The sequence below is a fragment of the Coregonus clupeaformis genome, unplaced genomic scaffold (assembly GCF_020615455.1).
Source record: "Coregonus clupeaformis isolate EN_2021a unplaced genomic scaffold, ASM2061545v1 scaf0540, whole genome shotgun sequence".
Lineage (NCBI taxonomy): Eukaryota > Metazoa > Chordata > Actinopteri > Salmoniformes > Salmonidae > Coregonus > Coregonus clupeaformis.
The window spans coordinates 140,541-167,735 of record NW_025533995.1 but is presented as its reverse complement, the minus strand read 5'-3'; the positions used below and the strand labels follow the sequence as shown (position 1 = coordinate 167,735).

The 27,195-nt window shown below is 46.3% G+C and overlaps 1 pseudogene; it reads left to right on the top strand.

Moving 5' to 3' along the window:
• The window catches only part of LOC121558749, a 115,477-nt pseudogene that overhangs the window by 77,278 nt on the left and 11,004 nt on the right, over window positions 1–27,195 (top strand).

Genomic DNA, 27,195 nt, shown 5'->3' with positions numbered 1-27,195 from the left:
GGGAAAAATGTAGCTCCAACACGTAACAGAGGCGCAATCACACACAAACACAGACACACACAACGAGACTTAAATCGAACACTAACGAGGACTAACTAGACACAGGTGTACAACATTAAGACCAAACCAAACGAACATGAAACATAGATCGGTGGCAGCTAGTACTCCGGGGACGACGACCGCCGAAGCCTGCCCGAACCAGGAGGAGGAGCAGCCTCGGCCGAAACCGTGACATCAGCAAACCGCACAACACCATTACACGGTCGTCAGCAGTTGTGAGGCTGGTTGGGCCAAATTCTCTAAAACAACATTGGAGGCAGCTAATGGTAGAGAAATTAACCTAACATTCTCTGGCAACAGCTCTGGTGGACATTCCTGCAGTCAGAATGCCAATTGCATGCTCCCTCAAAACTTGAGACATCTGTGGCATTGTGTTGTGTGAAAAAACTGCACATTTTAGAGTGGCATTTTTGTATTTGTTAGGGATCCCCATTAGATGCTGCCAATAACCTATTCAGCTACTCTTGTCCCCAGCACAAGGTGCACCTGTGTAATGATGATCAAGCTATTTAATCAGCTTCTTGATATACCACACCTGTCAGGTGGATGGATTATCTTGGCAAAGGAGAAATGCTCACTAACAGGGATGTAAACAAATTTGTGCACAACATTTTAGAAATAAGTTTGTGTCTGGAACATTTCTGGGATCTTTTATTTCACCTCATGAAACATGGGACCAACACTTTACATGTTGTGTTTATATGTTTGTTCAGTGTATACAGTATTTCTAAAAAATCATACAAACTATCAATAACAACATTGAAATTAAATCAGCCTGCTTTTCTGTTCTAATCAGGTCCCTACACAGGCGCAGAAGGATCCTGTGAGGGCGGAACATTTTCTGGCTACAGTAGTCCTTGCAGGGCTTCTGCCGTGAAGTCTTGGAGACCCAAAAACTTCTCAGCTACAGATATAATGATGTCCAGCATCTTGGACTTCTTGTGCAGTACAATTAATAACTGTGGCTGTAAATACTAAAAAATCCACCTTCAAAATAAGTGTATCCAGATCGCTTGATTGACGTACAACATTTGCAACTGGTTGCAGTGCATCCACCTCCATATCTTCTTCAGAACTTGCTACTATAACTCTCTTCACCGCCACCACATAGGAGATTTGCTGTACAGCCCTGATCCTTGAGACCTCAACCTCTTTCACCCTAACAGGGCATTCTGGGAATTCAGGAATATGACCCCACCACAGTTACATTTTACATTCACATGCTCTTCAATAACATATTCCTTCCATCTGCAAACATGTGGCCAAACTTTTTACATTTCTTGCATTGCACCAGGTTTTACACAAACTCTCTTATGGGGTATATTATATATCCCAGCTTTACATAGGGTGGTAGATACTCTTCATCAAACATCAATAATAAAGATACGTGCATTTGCATCCTTCTTCTTCGGGATTTGGTTGGCGGAGCGCATTCAACTTTTAGGTGCATACACCGCCACCTACTGTACTGATGTGTGAGGCCATTCACAGCCTATATACATTAAATTCATTGATACAGGCCATTCACAGCCTATATACATTAAATTCATTGATACGGTAATTAATACAAAATTGCAGTATTAGCCTGCTCTAAAAAATGTGAGGGTAAATGTTCTTGGTTCGTGCAGATGACTGACCTCCTCAGACCAATTGGCAGTACGCCCAGAACATTTTTCTGGGAACCAAAAGGGATATCTCAGTTTCAAGGTCTCAGCTTGGAGAGAAGAAGCCTTCTGAGGTATTGGTCGGTCACATGCAGGAACCAAATGTTAACGATTAATTAATTATTAATAAAGCTAAAATCATGCAAATATAACTTGTCTGTGTAAGCAGTATATAGGACAACTAACGGGACTGCCCCGGCAGAGCTCCCGACCGACGTGTACTATGGTGCTTTTACGTTTGTTGGAACCTCTCCAACAAGGGACTCATTTGACTTTGAGTCCCTTCGTGGCAATTTTCCACGACAAAAACCCACCACCCCATTCCACTATTTAACACCATCTAGTCCTACGCCAGACCACTACCACTCAACACCCCTTGCAGCTGTTCTGCAGTAGATCCTCGCAATCCCAAGTACTTCTCTGACGCTGCCACCACAGCCTCTATTTTCTGGTACTTTTGATCCATTTCTGCAGTACAATTGACAACCATTCCTCTAAATGCTAAAAAGCCCACCTTACTGAAGAAATATTCTTCCCGTCACTCTCTCTTGGTCTCTGCCTACTCACAGGAATCCTCTCAAGATCCCTCACCCTGTACCCATCTTCCTCTACCACTCTCTTCACTGCTTCTGCATACAACACTTTCTGTATTACTGTAACCCTGGCAACCTCAATCTGCCTTTCTCTCACCTGACACCTCAGATCTCCAGCCCGTTAGCACCCCCACAACTAACACACAGAACTTTCTCCACCGATACCACACATTTCTTCATCTCATGCCCTCCTGCACACTTGTCACATCTAGGCATCTCACGCCTACACACTGCTGCAACAGGCCCATAAACTTCACCCCTAAAACACTGTAGTATTTATGGAACAGAATCGCTCACGGGATAACTGACACTTCCTACCTTGACCTTATCTGGCAGAGACTATGCATCAAAACCCAGCATGACAGATAATGTATTCTCTGTTTCCCCACGCTCTACACCGGATCTACGTCTCACCAAACGGAGGGTGTCACAGACACCTGGAACCTTCCATTTCAACTGCTCATCCTCAACACTTAAACCTAACCCCGTTATCACTCCTTTCAATGCCACCCTGTTCCGGAGAGCAATTCAAGTCACAATTCCTGTCTCTAATCACGTAATCCGCAGCACCCGCTCCCTCTGAGCAGAGGAGAAACAATAAATCATCACGAGTCCACTCAGTTACCTTCACCAACTCAACAGTCCCCAACCTCTTCTCCACCTAACCTGACACCACATATGTATCCATTCTCTCTACAAATCTCACTCCCACTGGGCCAGAATCATCCTTATCATCCTTGGAACGAGGCCCGAACTCGGAGTTCCTCACTGCAGGTAATTCATCCTCACTCTCGCCAGGTTCCATCTCTGAGCTACTGGAGGACGTATCCCTCTTTATACACTAGACGATAACCTCCCTCACCACACTGCTTCCCTCTACACTCAGCTCCTTCTCGGCTGTCATCACTGCACCTGCCACCACAGTTAAGTAGTTTTAAATTGACACAATACCTGTTATCAAAGGTTACAGCTAGAGATGACGTGCAGGAGCATGCAGTGTTGTTGTTTTGCATGATGTCTACTTTGATGATAGAGTTTTATAATCTGAGATTAAATAGAGCCGAATATTGCTAAAAGTCACGCCAGGGTAAGCCTACACGAAACACAGCCATTATTCTAAGTGTTTCTAAAATGAATAAAAAGGAAAAATGATTGGAACCATTTCCCTGATTGACCGCAACATTTTATGACACCATTTTTGCAAAAATAATAATAATAAAAAAACAGTATTCAGACTTTACTCAGTACTTTGTTGAAGCTCCTTTGGCAGTGATTACAGCCTCAAGTCTTCTTGGGTATAACGCTACAAGCTTGGCATACCTGTATTTGGGGAGTTTCTCTGCAGATCCTCTCAAGCTTGTCAGGTAAAATGGGTAGTGTCGCCGCACAGCCATTTTCAGTTCTCTCTGTACTTTGCTCCGTTCATCTTTCCCTCGATCCTGACTAGTCTCCCAGTCCCTGCCACTGAAAAACACCACCACAGCATGATGCTGCCACCACCATGCTTCACCGTTGGGAAGGATTCCTCCAGACGTGACGCTTGGCATTCAGGCCAAAGAGTTCAATCTTGGCTTCATCACACCAGAGAATCTTGTTTCTCATGGTCTGAGAGTCCTTTAGGTGTCTTTTGGCAAACTCCCAGCGGGCAGTCATGTGCCTTTTCATGAGGAGTGGCTTCCGTCTAGCCACTCTACCATAAAGGCCTGATTGGTGGAGTGCTGCAGAGATGGTTGTCCTTCTGGAAGATTCTCCTATCGCCACAGAACTCTGGAACTCTGTCAGAGTGACCACCGGCTTCTTGGTGACCTCCCTGACCAAGGTCCTTTCCCCCCGATTGCTTAGTTTGTCTGGGCTGCCAGCTCTAGAAAAATGATTGGTGGTTCCACACTTTTTCCATTTAAGAATGATGGAGGCCTTTCGATCATATCCTTGGACTAAAATGTTTGATACTCAGGTGCAAGCCTAACATCACATGCAAAGGGCCTTTGGGTAACGTAGCACATATTCAATGATATCTCTTTTTCTCATGTAGGCTGTTCATTTCTGATCTTTGATACTTTTTCTGGTTTATAAACGTATCATGGTATACTACATTAACGCTATACGTATGGGCCATATTGTTACTTGGTAGCTACTAGCAACAGACCCTGTGTTGTGGATCATCTACCACTATTTTGGACGGTCCATACTGTAACGTTAACGTTAGTCTCAGGCTTCACTAACTAGCGTTACTGTTTTAGGTGGAGCTATTCTTTGCTACTTTTCAAACAAATACTACGTGATATTTCACATATCATCTTGCTAGAGAGGCCTTTTGTTGTGATATTTAGGATACTATATAGGCTACTAGCAAAATACCCTGTGTTGTTAGGATAGATTTATGATTGTTTCTTCCAACAGATCTTTACATATTTTCCTCACTACAAAATATTCCTGCGGTCCTTGTGGTTACTAAACATATTTTAGATATGCCTTTATGCTATAGCTTATTCCATGTTTACATCTTTGGTTAAATGACTTCAAATGCAAAACTTAAATTTATTTTGTGGAATGTCTGTGGAGTTTGTAAACTATCCAAGCTTAAACAGGTTATTACTTGTCACGAGTTGCTAAGCCAGAACCCAGAAGCAGACCAGGACAAGGTAAGTTGAAACGAAGGTGAGTGTTTATTTACAATTTCAAGAGTGATGCTGAATAATCCAGGGAACAGAGCGGGCGGCGTTGATTAGTTGTTGGGGGTGCAGTGGTTGATCCCATCCTGGGTCGGCAGCCGCCGACCACCAGGCAGAGGTTGGATGAAGGTTCGGACGGGTGACTGCAGATGGAACAAAACGGGGGTAAGTAAGCAACAAACCAACAAGGTGCAAAAACAACAAAACTAACGCTAGGCTCTAAGACTGATACTCTGGTAAACCTACTGTTCATGGCTAACGCATCCGGCAGGGAATGGATGTTAGGCCAGAGCCTAAGAAGGGTGATGATCAGGACCAGGTGTGCAGATTGCTGATGGGATGCAGGTGCGGAAATCAAGAGAGCTCCCCGGAGCGTTCCAGAACCCTCGGGAAACTGGAGATCCCGAACATAAAAACTAGTCCACCGACAGGACCCGACTCAGACTGCCGGGATCGTTACAGTACCCCCCCTCCGACGAACGCCACCGGGCGGACTCCCCGGAGCGCCAGGATGGAGGCGGTAGAAGTCACTGATGAGGTCAGCATCTAGGACCTGTCGCCGCGGAATCCAACTCCTCTCTTCAGGACCATACCCTCCCAGTCCACGAGATACTGAAACCCCGGCCCCGCCGTCTGGAATCCATGATGCGACGCACCGTGTAGGCAGGACCACCTCCGATCATCCGAGGAGGAGGAGGAGGAGGCGGAGGAGGCAACAGAGGACTGAGGAAAACAGGCTTGAGGCAGGAGACATGAAAGGTGGGATGGACTCTGAGCGTCCTCGGGAGTTTGAGTCGAACTGCCACCGGATTGATCACCTTCTCCACCACAAACGGACCAACGAACTTCGGTAACAACTTCCTAGACTCAGTCCGTAAAGGAAGATCCCGTGTGGCCAACCAGACCCTATCTCCGATGGTGTAGGTGGGAGCGGGGATCCGGCGACGATTCGCCTGGAGCTGATACCGGTCCGAAACTCTAAGGAGTGCTTTTTCTGGCCCGATGCCAGGTCCGGTGGCAACGACGAATATGGACCTGAACAGAAGGCACTGAGAGCTCCTTCTCCTGAGAAGGGAACAAGGGAGGTTGGTAGCCATACAGGCACTGGAAGGGAGACATCCCAGTGGCAGATGTAGGGAGAGTATTGTGGGCATACTCAACCCAAGGCAACTGAGAGACCCAGGAGGTGGGGTTGGAAGAGGCCAGGCAGCGTAGCGTGGATTCCATCTTCTGGTTGGCTCTCTCCGCCTGACCATTAGATTGGGGGTGAAAACCAGATGTGAGACTGACTGTAGCTCCAATGGCCAAACAGAAGGACTTCCAGACAGCAGAGGTAAACTGAGGGCCACGGTCGGAAACGATATCACTGGGCAACCCGTGGACCCTGAAAACCTCCCTAACCAGGATCTCGGACGTCTCCGAGGCAGAGGGAAGCTTGGCAATTGGCACAAAGTGGGCGAACTTGCTGAATCTGTCCACGATAGTCAGAACGACCGTGTTCCCCTCAGAAGCGGGCAACCCAGTGACAAAGTCCAGGGCCAGATGCGACCATGGTCGCCGGGGAATAGGAAGAGGGTGAAGTAGTCCAGAGCTGGGCCGATTGGTACTCTTGTTCTGCGCACACACTGGACAGGCAGCAACATAACCCCGAGTATCCTCGGCCATGGCAGGCCACCAAAAACGTCTGCGAAGAAACGCCATTGTCCGAGCCACGCCAGGGTGACAAGCCATCTTGCTGGCGTGGGACCATTTGAGGACCGCAGGACGAACCGACTCAGGCACAAACAACCGACCGGGTGGACCGTTACCGGGACCGGGCTGAGTCCGAAGGGCCGCCAGCACCTCCTCCTCAATCTTCCACATAACTGCTCCCACGACGCAGTTCCGGGGAAGAATTGTCTCGGTCTTGGACCCACTCTCCTCCGTCTTGGAGAACATCCGGGACAAGGCGTCCGCCTTGCCGTTCTTAGATCCAGGTCGGAACGTCAGGGAAAACTTGAATCGTCCGAAAAACAACGCCCACCTGGCCTGACGGGAGTTGAGACGTTTAGCCGATTGCACGTAAGCAAGATTCTTGTGGTCAGTCCAGACAATAAACGGTTGCTCCAGCCCTCCAACCAGTGGCGCCACTCCTCCAAGGCAAGTTTCACCGCGAGAAGCTCCCGGTTACCCACATCGTAATTCCTCTCCGCAGGCGAAAGGCGACGAGTAGTAGGCGCAGGGATGGAGTTTACTGTCCGTGGAGCATCGCTGCGACAGGATGGCGCCAACTCCCACATCAGACGCGTCCACTTCAACGACGAACTGACGGGCCGTGTCCGGTTGAGAGAGAATCGGTGCGTTGGTGAATCGCCTCTTCAAATCCAGAAACGCTCGATCCGCCTCCGGATTCCACTTGTAGGTCCTGATACTGGAAGTCAAGGCAGTTAACGGAGCGGCCACACGGCTGTAATCCCCGGATGAATCTGCGGTAGAAATTCGCAAACCCCAAAAATCTCTGGAGCTGCAATCTCGCACCGGGCTGGGCCCATTCCAGAACCGCTCTAACCTTCTCCTGGTCCATCCTAATCTCTCCCCGGGAGATGATGTACCCGAGAAAGGATGTCGTGTGGGCGTGAAACTCGCACTTCTCGGCCTTCACGAACAGGCGATTCTCCAACAATCGCTGCAGAACCTGCCGGACATGCTGGACGTGGTCGGAAGGTTCCTTCGAGAAGATCAGAATGTCATCCAGGTAAACAAACACAAAGAGACCGATCATATCTCTCAGGACGTCGTTCACCATACTCTGGAATACCGCTGGAGCATTGGTCAGTCCAAACGGCATCACCTGATACTCGAAGTGACCCATCGGTGTATTGAAACCCGTCAACCACTCGTCCCCCTCTCTGATCCGGACCATGTGATACGCATTGCGTAGGTATAGCTTGGTGAACACCGTAGCACCCTGTAAGGAGTCGAAGGCAGAACTCATCAAGGGCAGGGGATACTTGTTCTTGACCGTGATGTCATTCAACCCCCGATAATCAATACACGGTCGAAGAGAGCCATCCTTCTTACCCACAAAGAAGAATCCTGCCCCCAGGGGTGATGACGAGGGACGAACGAGACCAGCAGCTAGGGACTCCTTGATGTAGGTCTCCAAAGCCTCACGTTCAGGTCGGGAGATACTGTATAACCTTCCCTTGGGGTAGACCGCTCCAGGGAACAGGTTGATGGCACAATCATATGGTCGGTGGGGAGGGAGTGACAGAGCCTTCTGCTTACTGAAAACTTCCCCCAAATCGTGATATGTCTCGGGAACCAGGGATAAATCTGGGGGTTTAGCCTCAATCACCTGACTGGGAACCGAATGGGGGCAGGCAGTCTTGAGACAGTTAGCATGACAATCAAGGCTCCAACTCGTTACCTTGCCCGTCACCCAATCGAACGTGGGATTGTGTTCCTTCAGCCAGGGGTATCCAAGGACCAGAGGAACATGGGAAGACGGCAGAATGAAGAATGAAATCATCTCAGAATGATTCCCCCGACAACCGCATCTTAACCGGTTCAGTCCTCATCGTGATACGTGCCAGACTACTGCCGTCCAGAGTGGTAGCTTCAATGGCTTCCGGCAATTGCTCCTTGGAAAGCCCCAGCTGTTCCACCAACTCGGCATCTAGAAAGCTTCCATCGGCACCTGAATCGATAAAAGCGTTAATCGCTAAGCTCTGATTCCTGTTCATAAGGGTAGCCGGAAACGGGGTCTGACAGAGGTATTGAGAGGTCGAAACTGGCTCGCTAAAAGTCCTCCCAACTTTAGCGAGCCGCGCAGTTTGACGCACCCGACTGGAACCTGAGAAGCTGATCGGTTGGACGGAACCCATTGCTTCTCCCTCCTTCGCTCTCGGACTCGATTATCCACCCGAATAGACAAGGCTACCAAGCTGTCCAGGTCACTAGGCTCCGGATAGGAGATCAACTCATCCTTGAGCTGCTCCGACAGACCCTGGTAAAAGGCCGCTTGCAGAGCCTCCTCATTCCACCCACTCTCCACAGCCAACGTCTTGAACTCGATCACGAAGTCGGCCACGCTGCGAAGTTCCTTGGCGAAAAGCGAAAACAGGCGCCTAGCTGCGTCCCTCCCTCGGACGGAATTGTCGAAGAGCTTCCTCATCTCGGCCGTGAACCCCTGGTATGAAGCCATGCAGGGATCCTGTCGTTCCCAAACGGCTGAAGCCCACTCCAGCGCTCGACCACGCAGCAACTCAATCACAAAGGCTATCCTAGCCTTGTCTGTGGCATAAGAGTAGGGCTGTAGATCGAACACTAATCCACACTGCATAAGGAAGGAACGGCATCTTCCCAGCTCCCCCTCATATTTATCCGGCCGGAACCTTGGGCTCACGGAAGGACACAGCTTCAGAAGCGGCAGGCGAGATGGGTGAAACCGGTAGTGGATCCTCCACCGGACACTTGCGTTGGTTCTGGACCTCCGTCAGACCGGTAGAAAGGTTCCGAACTGACAACGCGATCTCCCTGTAGTACCGTGCTATGATGGCCCAACATCTTCTCCTGCTGGGTAATGGCATGGCGAACAGAGTCCAGGTCCGCTGGGTTCATTACTGGCCGGATCGTTCTGTCACGAGTTGCTAAGCCAGAACCCAGAAGCAGACCAGGACAAGGTAAGTTGAAACGAAGGTGAGTGTTTATTTACAATTTCAAGAGTGATGCTGAATAATCCAGGGAACAGAGCGGGCGGCGTTGATTAGTTGTTGGGGGTGCAGTGGTTGATCCCATCCTGGAGTCGGCAGCCGCCGACCACCAGGCAGAGGTTGGATGAAGGTTCCGGACGGGTGACTGCAGATGGAACAAAACGGGGTAAGTAAGCAACAAACCAACAAGGTGCAAAAACAACAAAACTAACGCTAGGCTCTAAGACTGATACTCTGGTAAACCTACTGTTCATGGCTAACGATCCGGCAGGGAATGGATGTTAGGCCAGAGCCTAAGAAGGGTGATGATCAGGACCAGGTGTGCAGATTGCTGATGGGATGCAGGTGCGGAAATCAAGAGAGCTCCCCGGAGCGTTCCAGAACCCTCGGGAAACTGGAGATCCCGAACATAAAAAACTAGTCCACCGACAGGACCCGACTCAGACTGCCGGGATCGTTACATTACTAGGCTTAAACAACTTCATTCATCTATTGTGTTCCTACAAGAAACTCACTTGTTGAAGGATGAGCTACTAAAAGTATGCAGGAGATGACAAGGGCCAGTAATAGCATCCTGTTTCTCCTCTAATTCTCATGGTGTTATGGTTTTAATTCACTAATCTGTTCCGTTTCAAGTGGATACTATTATAACTGATACAGCTGGTAGATACATTTTGATACAGGGAACTCTTTTGAATGAGCATATTAATCTGGTTAATGTTTATGGTCCTAATGATGATCATCCCAAATTCTTTGAGAATGTATTTCTATTGATAGCCTCCATTCCTGGCAAAGTCCTAATGGCAGGGGACTTTAATTGCACTCTTGATCCTCATCTAGATCGCTCCTCTGGTTTAGACACTTCCCACTCGCAGAGTAGAAAGAAATTACAGCATTTAATTCAGGACTTAAATCTATGTGAACCTTGGAGGACTCAGAACCCGAGTAAAAGGGGAGAATTCATGTTACTCGTCAACATTTAAATCATATTCTCATGTAGACTACTTTTTAGTTTCTTGCTCATTGCTTCCCAATGTAGCAGGAAATGGATATGATACTATTGTTTTGAATGACCATTCCCCTGTGTGATTATTCTATAGGGATACAAAACTAGTAAAAGGATCCTCTAGATCAGGGGTATTCAACAAAATTTAAAAAAGGTCCAGTTAGAGAAAATGTTTTGAAGCAAAGGTCCAGAAGATCATAATGTCTAACAATTTAGTGGTATATATATTTAAGTAGCCTAGTAGTTCTGAATGTAATCAATAACTGACCGTCTAATCAAATTAATTCAGTACAATTCAAAAACTTGTTGACAATATTTATTATCACGAAACATAGAACTGAACATTAGGTTGTCCTCGACTAAAGAAATTCTTAGTCGACTAACACTTATATGAGTTTGTCGACTAATCGATTAGTTGATTTAATCGACAGAGCTGTGCAAGACTAGAAAAGCGCAATATAAATGTAGTTAATTAACCATCTGTAAAACTGAGTTTCTCCGAAATTAATCCTGCAAAAGCACCACTTTAAATCTCGTGTTCACCAGAAATGTTCTCATAAGTTACTTGGAAATGAGTAATTAAGCATGAATAAGCATAAAAAATGACTTATCGACTAAAGAAATCTTAGTCGACTAAGACCAAAACGACCGATTAGTCGACTAATCGACTAAGAGGGGCAGCCCTACTGAACATATATGTATGACTGTAGATATGTACAATGTGCTCTCATTAATTAACTAAATAAAACTAGGGCTGCATGTCAAAATAAGAGAAAATAAATAAAATGTGAAAATTGTGCATTTTCAAAAAAAAGTGCTTAACTTCAGAAAAATAATATAAAGGAAGGAAAAGTTTGAATTTCCCCTTTTCTGTTTCACATCTTGACTCAACAGTCTCAACCAATTTTACAAATAATAAATCTCAACAGATCTTAACAATTGAACAGTTTTAGAGTATCACTTTCTTCCCCTCATATCCCACTCCACCATGTTTTTGCTCAGTGAGAGAATTGAGCTTTAGCCTGTCTTGCCAGAATTTTAAACCTGGGCTTGAATGGAGTCAGGGCCATTCTCATACACATGTGAAGGTGCTCATTGGTGAGCCTGGAACGATATTTAGTTTTAATTATGTTCATTGTGGAGAAAGCTGCCTCGCAGTTGTATGTGGAGCCAAACATGGTCAAGATGTATAGGGCTACTTTCCTCAGACCCGGGAAAGCAGTCTCAGGGACCATTTGGAACCAGAAAGTGGAAGGGTCAGTTCTTACAAACTGCTCTTTCAGGGCCACATCTGCTTGGAGATCAACCAATTGCATCTGGAGAGACCCAGCATTTACCCATTTAAAGTGCTGTGTGACTTCCTTTGAGAACCCCTGACATCTGTGATCAGAAATGGGTTCTGAATGAACATGGTGAGCTGCTCTCCAAAGCTGAAGCTGTCAAAACGGTTGCTGAAGTTTACAATCAGCTTATCAATAAAATCAACAAAAGAAGACAAATCTCTCTGTCCCTGAACCTGTTCCTGCACTGCTGGGAAGTGTACACAGTCTCCCTGCAGGTCTTCCTTGAACACTTCAAGTTTCCTCTGAAAGGAGCGAACAGCTGTCATCAGTTCACAAATTGAATTGTCCTTGCCCTGTAGCCTCAAATTCAGTTCATTCAGATGTGACGTGATGTCAACCAAAAAAGGCCACATTATCCATCCATTTCTCATTTTCTAAAAAGAGAGAAAACTGTGTTGCCTTCTGACTGCTTAGCTCTGCCAAAAAAGATGCTAATTCCCTCCTGATGGACCAAAAGCGCTCTAGCACCCTGCCTTTGCTGAGCCATCTCACATTGTTGTGCAGCAAAAGATCATCAGCATTGGCATCAACTTCTCTGAGGAATTCCCTAAGCATGCGATGCTGGTAGGAAGAGGATGCCCTGAGAAAATTTATCATTTTCATCATTGTATTCATCACCTCAGCATGCTCATCTGACAGGGGAGGCACAGAGGACAGATTGATGAATGATGCAATGGTAAGATAAAAGCTCAGGATTGTCCCCTTTCAGTCTTGCTACAGCTCCTTTTTCTTTCCCTATCATAGAAGGGGCTCCATCTGTGGTTATTGAAACCACTTGTTTTGCCTCTATTCCTCTTTTGTTAACATCTCCTTAATGGCCAGGTAGATATCCTCTCCTCTTGTACTGGTCTGAAGGGGAGTGACACCTAACATGTCTTCACAGAATGTTTTCTGGGCTGTGTTGAAAACCTGGCAAACACTAACAGCTGAGCATTGTCACATATGTCAGTGGACTCATCCACAGCTAAGCCTACACATGGTGCCTTATGCATGGCTTCATCTAGCTGGGTTAGCACATCCTGAGTTAATATTTCACTTTTCTTTGTGGCAGATGATGCTGACATGGGAATTTGCTTTATTTTATCACAAAGCTCATTTTTTTGTTTTCCCTCAAGTAGTGTTTCAGCTACTGCACTCATGCATTCTTTGACAACCCCTCCATCTGTAAATGGCTTTTTGTGTTTACCCAAAATCCAAGAAACTCTGAGGGAACACTCAAGAGCACGTTGTTGGGCAGTGAATGTGTTGCTCAGGATCCTGGTGGAGTCTGTCCATTCTGGATTAAATGCTCTGTTTTCATTGTCCACTTTTCTTTTTTTGGAGAGTGCCATTTGTTCCTTATTTTCTCTAACTGTTACCCTTTTTCTGCCTCACTCGTCTGTTTCGCTCCCTTTCTCCGTCTCACTCATATTTTCGTCAACTTTCTCCGTCTCACTCGTATTTTCCTCAGCTTTCTCCGGCACACTCGTCTGTATCTCTCCCTTTCTCCGTCTCATTCGTCTGTTTCTCACTCGTCTGTTTCGTTCCCCTTTCTCCGTCTCATTCGTCTGTTTTCGCTCCCTTTGTTTTCTACATATATCGCTATCTTTTTAATCCGACTTTCTTTTCCTTGGTAACTTGCCTCTAAAACTCTCATCTGTCTGCACTGTAGAGTCCCAATGTTTACCGCCAGGAATGCAAAGACTTCATTGGCTGAGTGGTATCACGTGGGATCGCTTAACTCACATGCAATTGGTCGGTGAGTTTCCTCATTCACAAAACGAGTACCGTAAAGACTACAAAAGCTGTGCATATTAAAATAGAAGCGCCCCGTCAGGTTTTAATTCATAATCTTTTGTTTTGGTCCGGGTCCGTATGGGACGGCTTCTGGGTCCGGATCCGGACCGCGGTCCGCCTGTTAGTGACCTATGGTCTAGAACATGCCAGTGTTCCCTCCTGTATGCCCGGTGCATTGTGATAGATGGACGCCTACAAATTACTTGATAGCAAATTTGACCATTACTACCCAAAAATAGGCATTTAGGCAACGAACCCAACACAAGGGAACATAACTGAACATGATCTATTCATTTTATACTAGAGTGAATTCATAGTGGTTTAAAATGAATTGAAAGCTATATGTGCTTCTTTAAACCATTAGCTATATGAAAACGTTGTGTGCAATGGTTTATGGAGGTATATAGCGGTCAAAATTAATTTAAACTATTGGATTTGTAGGTAAAGCTCAAAATTAACATAACAGTTCAAGAGGTATATCCTTGAAAGCATCAGCTCTAGCCTTTAGCTCAGTGCAGATGTTGCCTGTAATCCATGTTTTCTGGTTGGGATATGTATGTACGGTCACTGTCAGGGCGTGCTGTAGGTGCAATGGTGGAATCAAACGCAGGACTCAGAACGATATTCCAAAGGCTTGTATAACTGCCCAAACTAAGGCAAAAGGACAACTTTGCCCGAAGGCGAAAAATACGCACGAAGGCGAAAAGTAACAGCGCACAAACAGGTGCGACAAATGGTAACTGCGCACAAACAGGTGCGAAAATACTCCAGCGCAGTGGAGAGAAGCTCAACCGAGCAATACACACAACTGACGGAAATTAATTACACACAACACTAGACAAACACAACGAGAAACTTATAGGACACTAATTACGCCAAAACAGAAACAGGTGTGGAAACAAACAGACAAAAGCAAACGAACATGAAACATACAGCGGTGGCAGCTAGAATTCCGAGACGACGAACGCCGAAACCTGCCCGAACAAGGGAGAGAGGCAGCCTCGGCCGAAACCGTGACAGTACCCCCCCTTGACGCGCGGCTCCAGACGTGCGCCGACTCCGGCCTCGGGGACGACCAGGAGGACGCTTGGAGCAGGGCGCGTCGGATGCCCCCGATGGAATTCCGTCAGGAGCGACGGGTCCAAAATGTCTCTCCTCGGCACTCCAGCACCGCTCCTCCGGACCGCACCCCTCCCACTCCACTAGATACTGGAGACCCCCCATCCGACGTCTCGAATCCAAAATGGACCTCACGGAGTACGCTGGTACCCCCTCGATGTCTAATGGGGGCGGAGGAGTCTCCAAGATCTCATTTTCTTGGAGTGGGCCCGCTACCACCGGCCTGAGAAGGGACACATGGAACGAGGGGTTAATACACTTATACTCCACAGGTAGCTGTAATCTATAACATACCTCGTTCAACCTTCTCAGGACTTTAAACGGCCCCACAAACCGCCGACCCAGTTTCCGACAGGGCAGGCGGAGGGGCAGGTTTCTGGTAGAGAGCCAGACTCGATCACCAGGTGCGTACACCGGTCCCTCACTGCGGTGGAGATCAGCGCTCGCCTTCTGACGTCGGAGGGCCCGCTGCAGGTGGACGTGTGCAGTGTTCCACGTCTCCTCCGAGCGACGCGCCCACTCATCCACCGCAGGAGCCTCGATCTGGCTCTGCTGCCAGGGTGCCAGAACCGGCTGGTAACCCAACACACATTGAAATGGAGTTAGGTTAGTGGAGGAATGGCGTAGGGAATTCTGGGCCATCTCGGCCCAGGGAACGTACCTTGACCACTCCTCCGGCCGGTCCTGGCAGTATGTTCTGAGAAACCTACCCACATCCTGGTTTACGCGTTCCACCTGCCCATTACTCTCCGGGTGGTAACCCGAGGTGAGGCTCACGAGACCCCCAACCGCTCCATAAACGCTCTCCAGACTCTGGAGGTGAATTGGGGACCCCTATCAGCCACAATGTCCTCGGGTACCCCGTAGTGCCGGAACACATGGGTAAACAGTGCCTCGGCAGTTTGTAGGGCAGTACGCCCAAACATCTACCCACACACTGAGCAGACCACTCCATCAGAGCCCTCTCCTGCCACGAAATAGCTGGGTTATGGGTACTCAACCAGGGCATGCCCAGCACCACCGGATACGCAGGAGAGTCAGTCAGGAACAGCTGAATCATCTCCTGATGATCCCCCTGCGCACACATCCTAAGTGGCGCCGTGACTTCCCTGATTAAGCCCGTACCCAACGGACGACTATCTAGGGCATGAACGGGAAAGGAACATCAACAGGAATAAGGGGAATCCCTAACGCTAAACAAAACTTTTTATCAATAAAATTCCCAGCCGCGCCTGAATCTACCAGCGCCTTATGCTGGGAATGAGGTGCTACCTGTGGAAAACTTACAGGCATACAAAAATGGGCAACAGTGAGCTCTGGGTGAGTGGGGCGCCTACTCACCTGGAGGGAATCCCCAGTGCGGGACCTGTCGTCATCTCCCCTAGGAGGCCATCCCCAGCACCTAGCCGCGGTGTGTCCTCCCCGACCACAGTTGGTGCAGTGGATGGACCCCCTAGCCTGCCGACTCCTCCTCTCTCTAGCGCCAGCGCCCCCGAGCTCCATAGGACACGGCTCGGAGGCGCTGGAGGGTGAAATGGACGGACCCTCCGCAGGACGTCCGCGGGTAGCCAGTAGGTTATCCAGCCTGATGGACATGTCGACCAGCTGGTCGAAAGAGAGGCTGGTGTCCCTACAAGCCAGCTCCCGACGGACGTCCTCTCGTAGGCTACATCTGTATAGATCGATGAGGGCCCGATCATTCCACCCTGCATCTGCCGCTAGAGTACGGAATTCGAGAGCGAATTCCTGGGCACTCCTCCTCCCTGCCGGAGGAAGACCAGACGCTCCCCGCCGCTCCTCCGGGGATGGTCAAACACCGCCCTGAAGCGGCGGGAGAACTTCGTCGTAGGTAATCGTCGTGGCGTCGATCTTCCTCCACTCCGCGTTGGCCCACTCCAACGCTTTTCCGGCCAGGCAGGAGATCAGGGCGGACACGCCTCATGCCCCGAAGGTGCCGGGTGCACTGTGGCCAGGTATAGCTCCACCTGGAGTAGGAATCCTGACACCCAGCCGCGGTTCCGTCGTAGGCCCTCGGGAGAGATAGTCGGACTCCCTCGAGGTTCCGGCGCTGGAATGGGCGGGGCTGGCCGATGGTGCTGGCAGGGAGGGAGGCGGTGGAGGCGTACCCCAGCCTCGGAGGGTGGAAATCACCTCCTGCAGGGCGGTCCCCATCTGCAGGATCTGATCTCGTTGGTCCCGAAACTGGGCCTCCAGTCTCGTCTGGGCTGCTTCGGCTCCTGCTGATTCCATTGATGGTGTGTAATTCTGTCAGGGCGTGCTGTAGGTGCAATGGTGGAATCAAACGCAGGACTCAGAACGATATTCCAAAGGCTTGTATAACTGCCCAAACTAAGGCAAAAGGACAACTTTGCCCGAAGGCGAAAAAATACGCAGGCGAAGGCAAAGTAACAGCGCACAAACAGGTGCGACAAATGGTAACTGCGCACAAACAGGTGCGAAAATACTCCAGCGCAGTGGAGAGAAGCTCAACCGAGCAATACACACAACTGACGGAAATTAATTACACACAACACTAGACAAACACAACGAGAAACTTATAGGACACTAATTACGCCAAAACAGAAACAGGTGTGGAAACAAACAGACAAAAGCAAACGAACATGAAACATACAGCGGTGGCAGCTAGAATTCGAGACGCACGAACGCCGAAACCTGCCCGAACAAGGGAGAGAGGCAGCCTCGGCCGAAACCGTGACAGTCACCTTGGGGACGACATTTTCGATGCACTTATTAATGAAGCAGGTGACTGATGTGGTAAACTCCTCAATCCCATCGGATGAATCCCGAACATATTGTAGCGACCCGCACAGACAGCTGTGTGTTATGTGTTAGGCTAGTAGATGGTTGTGTTGTACCTACCAGTACCCAGTGTTCGCAGGGTCCGACATGTCAATCAACCTGCTATCTGCCAATCACGGGAATGCCTGGAATGTTCTGATGCCGGGCATCCTGGCGGTTGGCGGAGTGGCGTGGAGGGGGTTGGGCAGGGGGATGGAGCATTGGAAGTTAAGACCAGGTTTAGCCTTTGTTCTCTCTCTTTTTACGTCTGGGCTTCACAAGAGAAGGTCACGATTGGCTTGTGGGTTATCTTTCATTTATTTGGCGTGGGCTACGGCCAAACAGTAGCCTGTGTAAAGTTGGTTTAATAAACCGTCCATTCGTAAACTCAATCCTCTGTCTGGACAGTTGTTCTTTTATGATCTAGTCAGGTCATTACAATATTCCAGTCTGTGCTAGCGAAACAGTCCTGTAGCTTAGCATCGCTTCATTGGACCACTTCTATTGAGCGCTTCACTGGTACTTCCTGTTTGAGTTTTTGCTTGTGTTAAGTTGCGTCAATTCAAATCTGGTATAGGAACAAAACGAGGTCAATACACGTCTTCTAAAATAGACTAGTATTTTAATTAATGCAAACACTTGAATGGTAAATATGATGTTCGTATATACGGGCCCACTGAAAAACCACGCAGGGCAGTCAGATAACTAACTGTCCCAACCCAAAATTATTATTTTAATACTCTGACAGAGATAGTTCCTGCTCCAAGCAGGCCTATCAGAGTAGAGACTGAGCGTGGTTTAGACTTACTCAGCCTATCATCAGCAAACAGTAGACATTTGACTTCAGATTCTAGTAGGGGTGAGGCCGGGTGCTGCAGACTGTTCTAGTGCCCTCGCCAATTCGTTGATATATATGTTGAAGAGGGTGGGGCTTAAGCTGCATCCCTGTCTCACACCCCGGTTCTGTGGAAAGAAATGTTTGCGTTTTTGCCAATTTTAACCGCACACTTGTTGTTTGTGTACTTGGATTCTATAATATCGTATGTTTTCCCCCCCAACACCACTTTCCATCCATTTGTATAGCAGGCCCTCATGCCAAATTTGGTTTGTTTGTTTGTCAATTAGGGTGTGCAGGATGAATATGTGGTCTGTCGTACGGTAATTTGGTAAAAAGCCAATTTGACATTTGCTCAGTACATTGTTTTCGCTGAGGAAATGTACGAGTCTGCTGTTAATGATAACACAGAGGATTTTCCCAAGGTTGCTGTTGACGCATATCCCACGGTAGTTATTGGGGTCAAATTTGTCTCCACTTTTGTGGATTGGGGGTGATCAGTCCTTGGTTCCAAATATTGGGGAATATGCCCGAGCTGATGATGATGTTGAAGAGTTTAAGTATAGCCAATTGAAATTTGTGGTCTGTATATTTTCTCATTTCATTTAGGATACCATCAACACCACAGGCCTTTTTTGGGTTGGAGGGTTTGTATTTTGTCCTGTAGTTCTTTAAATGTAATTGGAGAATCCAGTGGGTTCTGATAGTCTTTAATAGTTGATTCTAAGATTTTTATTCGATCATCTATATGTTTTTGCTGTTTGTTCTTTGTTTACATTTACATTTTAGTAATTTAGCAGACGCTCTTATCCAGAGCGACTTACATTTTTAGTGAGTGCATACATTTTTCATACTTTGTTATAGGGCCAAAAAGATTGGAGAAGTGGTTTACCCATACATCTCCGTTTTGGATAGATAGCTCTTCGTGTTGTTGTTTGTTTAGTGTTTTCCGATTTTCCCAGAAGTGGTTAGAGTCTATGGATTCTTCAATTACATTGAGCTGATTTCTGACATGCTGTTCCTTCTTTTTCCGTAGTGTATTTCTATATTGTTTTAGTGATTCACCATAGTGAAGGCGTAGGCTCAGGTTTTCTGGGTCTCTATGTTTTTGGTTGGATAGGTTTTTCAATTTCTTTCTTAGGTTTTTGCATTCTTCATCAAACCATTTATCACTGTTATTACTTTTCTTTGGTTTTCTGTTAGAGATTTTTAGATTTGATAGGGAAGCTGAGAGGTCAAATATACTGTTTAGGTTTTCTACTGCCAAGTTTACACCTTCACTATTACAGTGGAACGTTTTGTCCAGGAAGTTGTCTAGAATGGATTGAATTTGTTGTTTCTTAATTGTTCTTTGGTAGGTTTCAACACTACTTTCCTTCCATCTATAGCATTTCTTAATATTATTCAGTTCCTTTGGCTTTGATGCCTCATGATTGAGTATTGCTCTGTTCAAGTAGACTGTGATTTTGCTGTGGTCTGATAGGGGTGTCAGTGGGCTGACTGTGAACGCTCTGAGAGACTCTGGGTTGAGGTCAGTGATAAAGTAGTCTACAGTACTACTGCCAAGAGATGAGCTATAGGTGTACCTACCAAAGGAGTCCCCTCGAAGCCTACCATTGACTATGTACATACCCAGTGTGCGACAGAGCTGCAGGAGTCGTGACCCGTTTTTGTTGGTTATGTTGTCGTAGTTGTGCCTAGGGGGGCATATGGGGGAGGGAATGCTGTCACCTCCTGGTAGGTGTTTGTCCCCCTGTGTGCTGAGGGTGTCAGGTTCTTGTCCAGTTCTGGCATTTAGGTCGCCACAGACTAGTACATGTCCCTGGGTCTGGAAATGATTGATTTCCCCCTCCAGGATGGAGAAACTGTCTTCATTAAAGTATGGGGATTCTAGTGGGGGGATATAGGTAGCACACAGGAGGACATTTTTCTCAGTTGAGATAATTTCCTTTTGAATTTCTAACCAAATGTAAAATGTTCCTGTTTTGATTAATTTAATAGATTTAGTTAGGTCTGCTCTATACCAAATTAGCATACCCCCTGAGTCCCTTCCCTGTTTCACACCTGGTAGTTCACACCTGGACCCTCTGAAGACAACTACCTTCTTAACAACATCTCTATAAACAAACAAGTATCTTTAGTGACATACTACTACTAATAATAATAATAATATTCATCATCATCATCATCATCATCATCATCATCATCATCATCATCATCATAACCTTTTCCCTTCCTCTTTCTCTCTCTTTCTCTCCTCTCTATTTCCCTCTATTGTCTCTCTGTCTTCCCTGTGTCTTCCCTCTCTATCTGTCTTCCCTGTCTCTCTGTCTTCCCTGTCTCTGTGTCTTCCCTGTCTCTCTGTGTCTTCCCTGTCTCTCTGTCTTCCCTGTCTCTCTGTCTTCCCTGTCTCTCTGTCGTCCCTGTCTCTCTGTCGTCCCCTGTCTCTCTGTTCTTCCTCCTCTTCCTCTCTCTCTCTCTCTCTCCCCCTTCAGAGGAGCGAGGGTGATGGGCTGCCCCATGCCACGCGGGTGAAGGAGGGCTCCAGCGGGCTGGTACTGGCGCTGGTGTCCATGGCGTGTGTGGGCGGGGTGGTGGTGGTGGCGCCTGACCATCGCCTGTCTCAGACACCACACTCAGCAGCTGGCCTCAGGGAAACTGGGCCTCGACCCGAGGGAGGACCAGAGACACACTTTGACTACCAGGTAAGAGAGGAGACACATTGTGTGTGTGTGTGTCCCAAATGACAGCTTTATCCCCATATAGTGCACTTCTTTTAAACCAGAGCGTTATGGGCCCATGTCAAAAGTAGTGCAATATATAGGGAACTGGTCTAAAGTAGTGCACTATATAGAGAACTGGTCTAAAGTAGTGCACTATATAGGGAACTGGTCTAAAGTAGTGCACTATATAGGGAACTGGTATAAAGTACTGCACTATATAGGGAACTGGTCTAAAGTAGTGCACTATATATGGAACTGGTGTAAAGTAGTGCACTATATAGAGAACTGGTGTAAAGTAGTGCAGTAGATAGGGAACTGGTCTAAAGTAGTGCACTATATAGGAACTGGTCTAAAGTAGTGCACTATATAGGGAACTGGTCTAAAGTAGTGCACTATATAGGGAACTGGTGTAAAGTAGTGCACTATATAGAGAACTGGTGTAAAGTAGTGCACTAGATAGGGAACTTGTCTAAAGTAGTGCACTATATAGGGAACTGGTCTAAAGTAGTGCACTATATCGGGAACTGGTATAAAGTAGTGCACTATATAGGGAACTGGTATAAAGCAGTGCACTATATAGGGAACTGGTATAAAGTAGTGCACTATATAGGAACTGGTCTAAAGTAGTGCACTATATATGGAACTGGTGTAAAGTAGTGCACTATATAGAGAACTGGTGTAAAGTAGTGCAGTAGATAGGGAACTGGTCTAAAGTAGTGCACTATATAGGGAACTGGTCTAAAGTAGTGCACTATATAGGGAACTGGTCTAAAGTAGTGCACTATATAGGGAACTGGTGTAAAGTAGTGCACTATATAGAGAACTGGTGTAAAGTAGTGCACTAGATAGGAACTTGTCTAAAGTAGTGCACTATATAGGGAACTGGTCTAAAGTAGTGCACTATATCGGGAACTGGTCTAAAGTAGTGCACTATATAGAGAACTGGTGTAAAGTAGTGCACTAGATAGGGAACTGGTGTAAAGTAGTGCACTAGATAGGGAACTGGTCTAAAGTAGTGCACTAGATAGGGAACTGGTATAAAGTAGTGCACTATATAGGGAACTTGTCTAAAGTAGTGCACTATATAGGGAACTGGTCTAAAGTAGTGCACTATATAGGGAACTGGTCTAAAGTAGTGCACTATATAGGGAACTGTTCTAAAGTAGTGCACTATATAGGGAACTGGTCTAAAGTAGTGCACTATATAGGGAACTGGTCTAAAGTAGTGCACTATATAGGGAACTGGTGTAAAGTAGTGCACTATATAGGGAACTGGGGTAAAGTAGTGCACTATATAGGGAACTTGTCTAAAGTAGTGCACTATATAGGGAACTGGTCTAAAGTAGTGCACTATATAGGGAATAGGGTGCCATTTGGAACCTGAGACACACTTTGGCTACCAGGTAGGAGAGGTTAGAGCCTTCTATGTGGCCTTCAATATTAGACTCGGGGACAGGCTAGGCCTCAGTTAACAGGAAAGACTGCGGGGTCTCAATCGTGGTGATGACGATCATGATGACGCTTTCCTGCTTCTCGTGGGCCCGTGAAAGGCCAGTGTGTCTATGTGTGCGGATGACAACACTACACACGTCAGCTTTACAGCGAGCTGAAATCACTGCAACACTTAACAAAGAGCTGCAGTTAGTTTCAGAATGGGTGGCAAGGAAGAAGTTATTCCTAAATATTTCAAAAACTAAAAGCATTGTATTTGGGACAAATCATTCACTAAACCCTAAACCTCAACTACATCTTGTAATAAATAATGTGGAAATTGAGCAAGTTGAGGTGACTAAACTGCTTGGAGTAACCCTGGATTGTAAACTTTCATGGTCAAAACATGTTGATACAACGGTAGCTAAGATGGGGGAGAAGTCTGTCCATAATAAAGCGCTGCTCTGCCTTCTTAACAGCACTATCAACAAGGCAGGTCCTACAGGCCCAAGTTTTGTCACACCTGGACTACTGTTTAGTCGTGTGGTAAGGTGCCACAAAGAGGGACCTTGGAAAATTACAATTGGCTCAGAACAGGGCAGCACGGCTGGCCCTTAAATGTACACGGAGAGCTAACATTAATAATATGCATGTCAATCTCTCCTGGCTCAAAGTGGAGGAGAGATTGACTTCATCACTACTTCTTTTTGTAAGAAGTGTTGACATGCTGAATGCACCGAGCTGTCTGTTTAAACGACTAGCACACAGCTCGGACACCCATGCATACCCCACAAGACATGCCACCAGAGGTCTCTTCACAGTCCCCAAGTCCAGAACAGACTATGGGAGGAGCACAGTACTACATAGAGCCATGACTACATGGAACTCTATTCCACATCAGGTAACTGACGCAAGCAGTATAATAATATTTTAAAAAACAGATAAAAATACACCTTATGGAACAGCGGGGACAGTGAAGAGACACACACACACACATGATAAGACACACACTCTACACACATGGATGTCGTATTGTAAATATGTGATAGTGGAGTAGTGCTATGAGGGAACACTCTCAATGTGTTCTGAAAAGTGTTATGAAATGTAATGTCATGTAATATTTTAAATTGTATATAACTGCCTTAATGTTGCTGCTGCCTTGGCAGGAACTAATGAGGATCCGTAATAAACCCCAGGAAGAGTAGCTGCTGCCTTGGCAGGAACTAATGGGGATCCGTAATAAACCCCAGGAAGAGTAGCTGCTGCCTTGGCAGGAACTAATGGGGATCCATAATAAACCCCAGGAAGAGTAGCTGCTGCCTTGGCAGGAACTAATGGGGATCCATAATAAACCCCAGGAAGAGTAGCTGCTGCCTTAGCAGGAACTAATGGGGATCTATATTAAACCCCAGGAAGAGTAGCTGCTGCCTTGGCAGGAACTAATGGGGATCCATAATAAACCCCAGGAAGAGTAGCTGCTGCCTTGGCAGGAACTAATGGGGATCTATATTAAACCACAGGAAGAGTAGCTGCTGCCTTGGCAGGAACTAATGGGGATCTATATTAAACCACAGGAAGAGTAGCATCGTGACTAAGAACAGCCCTTAGCCGTGGTATGTTGGCCATATACCACACCTCCTCGGGCCGTATTGCTTTAATTCTACCACGGCTTTCAGACAATCAGCATTCAGGAGTCTAATCACCCAGTTTATAATAACATTTTTCTATTTCCTTTTAGAATACATCCCTCCTTTTACTATGATGTCTGACGAGGGCCCTGGACCTCCCTATTTGTAATATTTCTACCAATATTGCCCTAAAAATAAATACTTTACCCAAGAGAATAATGATATTTCCCATTGACTGATTGTGGTTTTTCAGATCCCCCAACAATACAGTTTGCAGGTCCATCTGAACCCTGATGTTATGACATAACAACCATTCCTGGACCTGACTCCAAAAGCGAGCCACCGATGGACAGTGCCAGAAAATATGTTCTATTGATTCTGTTTCGTCGTGGCAGAGTCTGCACAGGGCTGACTGTTCAATGCCCCATGTATTGAGCATTCCTTTTATAGCATGTATTTTGATATAATAGCTTAAATTGAAATGAAACTATTTATGTGTCAGTTCCAGTGGCGGCTCCTGAAAAAATTCTCAGGAGGGGCAATTTTTCTGATGATTTAGGTGACCTACACACATTTAAAAAAGATATGTCCAGCAACAACATGAAGACAGGGGCAGCATATAAGTCAATACCAGAAGCATTTATTGACTGATCTCAAAAGTGTTGGCTTACCAGGGTTGGTGGAGCCCTCAGTTTCATCTTTGCCTCGCAAAGTTAACTCAAACACTCCGCAAAACTTCACACACTGGATTAGCCGGCTGAGGATGTGGCGGTTCTTGCTAATGTCGTAGTAAATATATTTGTTATAGTGAATATGGAATATGATATGTTGAGTAAAATGTTGTGCTAAGATCTATTTAGGTCAGGAGCTGGTTATAAGTTCTGTTCCTATCCAATAACAATGGACAAAAGGGTCCTATCTTGTCAGCCTTGTCAGCAGGTGGCCAAGGACAACACCCACGCCATAGGCCTCTCAGTTCTTCCAACTCACGAGTTCTTGCTCTGAGGACACACACACACACAAACACACACACACACACATCATCACTGTTAAACACACACACACACACACATCATCACTGTTAAACACACACACACACACACACACAAATCCCTCTCTTAGGCTGAACATTTGAAGACAGAGAACCCGACTCAGAGCCAATGCAACAGTGACAGTAGCCTGGAGGTGACCTCGCCCAACTCATCAGGACCAATCAGAAGATCAGAACTACTAGATTGAACCTACTTCATTTATTGCATAAAATGTCTGCACACAATGTTTCGGGGCTCTCTTCAGATAATAATAATAATAATAATAATAATAATATGCCATTTAGCAGACGCTTTTATCCAAAGCGACTTACAGTCATGCGTGCATACATTTTTGTGTATGGGTGGTCCCGGGGATCGAACCCACTACCTTGGCGTTACAAGCACCATGCTCTACCAGCTGAGCTACAGAAAGTGGATACTCATGGATGCGCATTGCAATTGTAAAATGTCAACACAATTGGAGACACCACGTCATTTTTGGAGACATGTTATTGACAGTAAACTATTGTAGATGCGACTGCTAACTAAATAAAACATTTTAGCTGGCTAGCTAATCATCTTAGCTAAATGTGGGGCAAACAATTCAGTTATTTACCGTTAATTTGAGGGATTGGGGTGAAAGAAATCGAGTTACATAGTGATACTTTACGATATACTGTATTGACAATATCGCAATATTTTAGCGCTAGTTAGCTGTACCTGCACCAAAACACCATTATTGTTCCTTCATAGCTTGTTCTCAATCTTTTCACATTGGGAGCCAATTAGTTTTCAGCACTTTTATTTCCATGACTGATCAAAACTCGTTCTCATGGCTTTCTGATCCCTCTGCAACAGACATATGGTGCGCAATAAAATCACAGTATCGAATCGCACTATGTATAGAATCATGAGACTCGCAATGCTGATGCATATATCTTATCGTGAGGTTCCTGGCAATTCCCAGCCCAAGTTCATTTGCCACAACAAATCTCTTCGCTAGCAAACGCGATGTCTTCTCCAAAACGACAATGTGTCTCCAGCAATGTTTACTTTTTTGACGTTCTATGGCATCTCCACTTTCCAAGCATATATGACCACATGTAATATTTTGGTAAGTGATGCAAATAGTGAACTATGTAGGGCCAGGATGTAAAATATATGTAGCTGCAGCAATTTCTCTTATCTGATATGGTAAGTAATGGGGCTTAATTTATAGCTCCCTTAAGAGTTTGACGAACGGGTCCGTGAACGCGATTCCAGATATATTTACCTCTGAATAAACTGCCTTTATTACACCATATCCACATCCAGTAAACTTGTGATTATCAACACTAACCTCATCGTTGTGGCGGCACAGCTAGGCTGTATCCCTCGTCATCCAGTTGAGTGAGTGGCAATGTCTTTTTTCGTTCGTACCAATTTTTTGGAAAATCCCCGGGTGTAGGACTTTCCGCCTTTAGTAGAAACCTGTTGAATTATTAAATTTGGTCTGGGAGGTCCTAATTGTTTCGTTGCCAATTTATCTTAATTTGTTCGCCGACAAAAAGGAACTTCTTTCAAAGACACAATCGAGTTGGACTGAAGCCTAGCCATTTTGATAGTAGTAGTGAATTGATTGAGGCTGCTACCTGGTCTTTTTCTTAGTTACGTTCATTCGTGGTTACGTTATGTGTGACGAAAGCGCTTAAGTGCAAGCCCACAGACACCCATAGAGAATGTATTGAAAGCTTTGAAATGTGAAACAAATAGATTTTACATGACAGGCTATGAGAGACTTCTGGGCGATTTTCAACCTGACTGAAATCGCCCAAAAAAACG